The sequence below is a fragment of the Mustela nivalis genome (assembly GCF_964662115.1).
Source record: "Mustela nivalis genome assembly, chromosome: 4".
NCBI lineage: Eukaryota > Metazoa > Chordata > Mammalia > Carnivora > Mustelidae > Mustela > Mustela nivalis.
In genome coordinates this window covers 153,103,453-153,109,452 of record NC_139023.1, presented here as the reverse complement: position 1 = coordinate 153,109,452, position 6,000 = coordinate 153,103,453, and the positions used below count along the sequence as shown (strand labels likewise).

General features: G+C 36.5%; 1 long non-coding RNA gene across 2 annotated transcripts in view; it reads left to right on the top strand.

Annotated features, from left to right (window-relative positions):
- Window positions 1–345: 345 nt before the first annotated feature.
- LOC309862738 overlaps window positions 346–6,000 on the top strand; it is a 130,060-nt gene continuing 124,405 nt past the window's right edge. Inside the window, exons 1-2 of one of the 2 annotated variants that reach the window (XR_014310684.1) lie at window positions 346–415; window positions 1,486–1,581. This is a non-coding gene — a long non-coding RNA (uncharacterized lncRNA). Of the gene's footprint in view, window positions 416–1,408; window positions 1,582–6,000 lie in introns of those variants that run through there. The other variant, XR_014310685.1, reaches the window with a different exon arrangement.

The following is a 6,000-nucleotide window of genomic DNA, read 5'->3' as shown; positions in this document are numbered from 1 at the left end:
TCTGTCTCCAAAGAGACGGACTACCATGTCATAGGTAAGAGAACTGTGACAAAGACTATCCTTGACCAAACTCTAACATGGCTCCTAGAAGTCTTAGCCTCTGTCTCTGTGATGACCCAGCCCCCCTTGAGTTCCTGTCCGGAAAAGTTCAAAGCTGTCCAAAGAACTTACCATTTGTTCCAGCTAACACCTGAAGATAGGCCCCCCGACCTCCCTGTCTTAGTGCACTTATTAATAAAAACAAACAAGTTTATTATTATAAATTCTTCCTCTGTCCCTTTGAGATGTGTGTGTATCTCCTACAACCAAGTGGTCTCGCTTTCAAGGACTTGAAAGCCATTCTTTGGAAATGTAATCATCAGGAAGGATGGGGCCCTGTCTCCAAGTCTCTGTGGGAGGATAGAGCTTAACTTCAGTAAGTGCTAGTTAGCAGGCACAGATGGTCTAACAGCATTGACATTGACCTCTTATCCCGCTATTTATAACTCTTCACTTTCCTGACTCTGCAGGGCTCTGCTTACTGCCCCTCCCTACTCTCTCATTCTCCCTTTAAAATACCCATTCACCTCTACACAAATCCAAGGAGAGCTCAGTTCATGCTGGACTCTTCTCTACTGCAGTGTTTATCACTAAATAAAATTGATCTGTACAGCCTTTCAGCACTATCCACCTTTATCTTTGGCAGTTGTTATGTACCTCGTGGAAGGCAACTTGCTCTATTGTTATTTAAGATAAACTACAAGATTTATTGAGAGATTATTTTCTATCCTGTGGTCTAGACATTGTTAGCTAAATGGATTTGCAGAACTTTGAAATATTGGAAGTAAAAAATATTTTATCTCCCGATTAGGGGGTTAGAGATAATCAGGATCTCCATCTGACATTATTTAGCAAGTTGTTCTGTACTTGGTTTTAGAGTCGGTAAATATTTCCTACCTTTGAAACCATTTGCTTTAGTGTTCACAAATGCAGATCATTTGTTACAGTTATAGATAGGGTATGTAGGATAACTATTACATTTGTAAACTCCTAAAAAAGACATTTCTAAATCTAATAAACTTAGACTTGTTTTGTCAACATAAATACGTGCACTTGCAATTTTTAGCAGTATGATCCAAGCAGAAAAAACATGTAAATTATGTGTGTGTGTGTGTGCGTGTGTGTGTGTGTATGTAGTATGCATGTAGATGCACACTGTTCACCTTAAAAGTAAAACTGTCAGTTACTTTACCAGCAAAAATTAGTTTATTCGGGAATAACAGAGAATTATAGTTCAGGACAAGCAAGTTTCAGCAAAACCATAAGCAAGTCCAACAAAGGAGAGGAATGTTATTTTATGGAGAAGAAGGAGGAAGTTGGGAGGGTTTGTTTTAACAAAAGTCCATTAGAGAAAAACAAACTTTCAAGTGATACTGGTTTCTCATTGACTGAGTTGCAGAGGGTCCTGATTTTTTACATGAGCTCCAATATACATCTTCCTCTTAGGACTTGTGATTGATGGATGATTCCTTCCTGTTGAAGATTCTTCTGCCGGGGTCTGTGCTAGCCTCTTCTGTTGGAGTCTGTAACTGACATTGAATGGTAAGCCTTTTCTAGCCTACACACACTACTGATTCAACTTTAATAAGGTTTTCCTTTATTCATCTTCTTCTTTTTTTTTTTTTTTTAAGATTTTATTCATTTATTTGAGAGAGAGAGTGTGTGTGCCCATAAGTTGGGGGAAGGGCAGGGGGAGAGGGAGAAGCAGACTCCCTGCTAAGCAAGGAGCCCAATTCAACTCAGGGCTCTATCCTGGAACTGTAGGATCGTGAAGAAAGCAGACCCTTAACTGACTAAGACACCCAGGTATCCCTCATTTGCAACAATATATTTGAATCACTTTTGTCTTGGCAAGGAGGAAGCAGAATAGAACACAAGTGTAAGAATGACAACAAATACTATTTATTATTTACCTATTGTGTGTCAGGGAACTTTATGTACATTTTATTTAATCCTTCCAACAAAACTGCAAGGTCGACAATACTTTTCCAATTTCAAAAGCAAGGAAATGAGACTCAGAAAGGCTTTGTAATATGGAATTTCAACTCGTCTGTCATTCCTAAATCTGTCAATCTTCCCAGACGCCAGCTACATGCATCATTTGGAAAAGAAAAAATGTTTTCGCTAAACTATTCTCACAAATCTGTGAACAGAATCAACAAATGTAAAGGAAACAATGTAAAGGAAAATCTCTGGTTCAAATTTAGAGATGAGAGAGAGAGAGAGTGATTGATTGATTTAAGTTTGTTCCTTAACAAATACAGCCAAAATAATTTCGGAAACAACTAAATACTGTGATGACTTTGTTTACTCAAAACAGAGTTTTGGGGACTGTAGAGAAACATGGAAACTTGGATGTTTTGCATATAGAATGAATACATTGTTTTTTTTTTTTTTTTCATTGTCTACTATTTTTTAATGTTGCAAAGAACTTTCCTAGGAGGTACATTAACATGATATAAACAAAGGAAAAGACAGGAAATTGTCAAGAAAATATAACAAAAGCCAAAAATACCCCCCATAGACGCCATAGAAAGAAGTTAACTATTTGGCTTGTTAACTTGTACCTTTATCTTCTTTTCAGATTTACTGCTGGGGTAGAAATAATTGCCTTTCCTTTTTTTTTTTTTTTTTTTTTTTTTTGCCCTTCTCTGTGCTATTACTCATTTTGGCCTCTGCTATGGCTTCCAGCTATCTGTAGTTAAACTGCACTACTCTATTGGGGGAAATCATGAATGTTCCACACTTAATGAAACTATTTTGCCTATTTGATAAAGTAATTTATCTCCATCCAGAGAATTTCTAGTCTTACAAATCAAAGAAGTATTGCATCAGGGTTTACTATGTAGTCTAAAGACTGTGACGTAAGCATTTCTTCAAATCAGAAACAGGATTTTATATTTTTGAAGGCTTCAGAAGTGTTTAATTTTGTGGATCAGATTACATTCAGAATCCTTTGTAAGAACTCTTTTCAACTTAGGAATTAAGGCTAATTTTCCGTACAATTCTGAAACCTTCATTTTGGTCTTGTAGGGGAGGGGAGGAAAAAATTTTTTTTTCCCACTACCCATCTTAGGATCATTGGCTGGGGCCCTATAAATTAGACTGGCAAAGGACAGATTACCAAGAGAAAAACAAACAGAATTTTATTAACATGTGCACCACACATGTACACATGGGAACACTCAGTGATGAGTGTGGTGAGAACTTAGGTTTATCTACCATTTTCAGCCAAACAAAGGGAAGTGTGGGTGGGGGTTCCAGGTAGAGGATACAAGTTATGGGAAAGTGATCTAGGATATTTGTGGTAAACAAGGGTAGTTTAGTAATGCTTATTATGCAAATTTCAGTCAGTGCCTACTTCAGGGATAAGAGTTACTGAACCCAAGTTAGTCTGAGTGATGCTGCAGAGAGGAGTTTTTGATTGGAAAGGAATTTGAGCTTAATCCAGGGGGCCAACAACCTGGGAAGAAGGCAGACTCTTGTCTAAAAGCCAACTCTGAGGTTTCTGCCTGGCTCTGGATTTTTTTTAAAGGGTTTAGGGTAGTTAATCTGCAAAGGGAGTGCAGTGGGCAGCAACATTTCTTGGTTACAGGCAGACTTCCAGATGCCAGCTATAGAAGCTATCTCAGGATGGGGGCAGGGGAGGGGAGACAGGGACCTACTGGGATGGATGACACCCTCCTCCGCCCCTCTCCACCTCCTCACAAGGAGGTCAGGTTCTTGTCTCCTGATGTGCAGGAGTACTCTGTTCCTTCTGCAAAGGAGGGCAAGGTCTACAGATGCACAAAAAGGTCAGTAAAATCACCACCGTGTAAACCTAAGAAAGGAAAAACATTTTGCTAAAAAATTGTTAGACTAATCAGAAAGCAGAGGCCGCTTCAGACTTGCTGGCTTCAGTGGTCTGGAAAAGTTCTGGTCCTTCACTCCTCAAGGCCCTCTGTCTGCAAATCTCAAAGAAAGTAAATTAGTTCCGTTACAGATCAAGGGACTTAGGTCAGCAAGGAAGGAGTGTGTTGAAGGAAGTTAACCCTTAAGACCAGCTGGAGTGTTGTGACATCAAGAGTCCTCTACGGGGTACTGGAGAGGGAGACATTTTTACAAATAGAAATTGCCTTCATAAATATAAATTTCTTTTACTAAAGGAAAATCTGGGCCCCATTTTTAGAGTTTATCCCAGGTTTGTTGGTCTCACTGGCTTTTAGCTCAAAATAACCTATATAGCAAAGAGGTATATTTTGAAGTAGCATACTCTGGTAAATTTCAGTGTCTATTCTTCAGGATAATTTAAAAAATTTATACCTTTTGTCTTCCAACATTTGGTCCACAGAATGGTTTTAGTATCCTCAACTATTTAAGAATAAAACCCTAAATAGTTAATTACTGTTTTTTTTTTTTTCATTTTCACACACAGAAGAATTTTATACCCTCAAAAACAAACAAAAAATTGTTAGCAATAATCTTTTTAAGTAATTCAGAAAATACGAATCAATTGTTGTATTGTCTTTATGTGTACAGGTCCTAATGATGGGCTTTTGTGTGAGTGCTTTTTATTACAGTACTCATGGGACTTTTTGCAGCTCAGACTTGGACAGGTAGCTTTGATTTCAGACAAAAATACAACTCCATTCTTTTTTTTTTTATTTAAATGATAGTTTTAAAATCTTGTTAAAAAGAGCTTCTGTTTGGTTTCAGAGTTCTCCATCTAATGCTTTTCAATGCTTCTTATGCTTTTAATTTTTAAAATTTTAAATCTTTTTTATTTTTAATTGAAGCTTAGTTGACATAGAATATTATATTTGTTTCAGGTGTATAGCACAGTGATTCAACAGTTCTATACATTATACAATGTTCACCACAGTAAGTGAATTTATGGTCAGTCATCATGCAAAGTTACTATAATATTTTTGACTATATTCTTTATGCTGTACTTTTCATCTCCATGATTTATTGATTTTATAACTGGAAGTTTGTATATCTTAATCCCCTTCATCTATTTTATGCATCTGTTTTATGCATGCAGTTTGTTCTTTATTAATGAGACTGTTTTTTAATTCTTTTGTTCGTTTGTTTTTTGATTCCACATATCTGATGTATGCCACTTAATATAATACCCTCCAGGTCCAACCATGGTTGTGAGTGGCAAGATTTTATAATTTTTCATAGCTGAGTGATATCCTACTGTGTGTGTACACACACACATACACACACATGCATGCTCACATGTGTGCGTGGTACAGCTTCTTTATTCATTCATCTATCAATGGACACTTGGGTTGCTTCCATATCTTGGCTCTTGTGAATAGTGCTGCACTAAACATAGGGTTGCATATATCTTTTTGAATTAGTGTTTTTGTTTTTGGCGGGTGAATACACAGCAGTGGAATTACTGGATCATCTGATATTTCTGTTCTTAATTTTCTGAGGAAACTCTGTATCATTTCCCATAGATGCTGCGCCAGTTTGCATTCTAATCAACAGTGCATGAGGATTCCCTTTTCTCCACATCTTCACCAACACTTGCTATTTCTTTTTTTTTTTTTAATAGTAGTCACTCTTACTGATGCGAGATGATATTTCATTGTGGTTTTGATTTGCATTTTCCTGACTGATAATATTGAACATCTTTTCATGTGTGTGTTGGCTATCTGTAAGTCTTCTTTGGAAAAATGTCTATTCCAGTCCTTATGCCTATTTTTTAATTAAATTACATGTTGTGTGTGTGGTTGTTTTTATTTGTTTATTTTTGGTGTTGAGTTGTATGATTTCTTTATATATTTTGGATATTAATCATTTTGGGTGTTTTTAACCTTCTGGTTAATATTTAAAATATATAAACTCAAAATTCAACATTATCAGGTACGTCTTTTGCAAATATCTTGTCCCATTTATTAGATTATCTTTGTATTTTGTTGATGGTTTCCTAGCCCGTGCAAAAGCTTTTTAGTTTGATGTACTCCC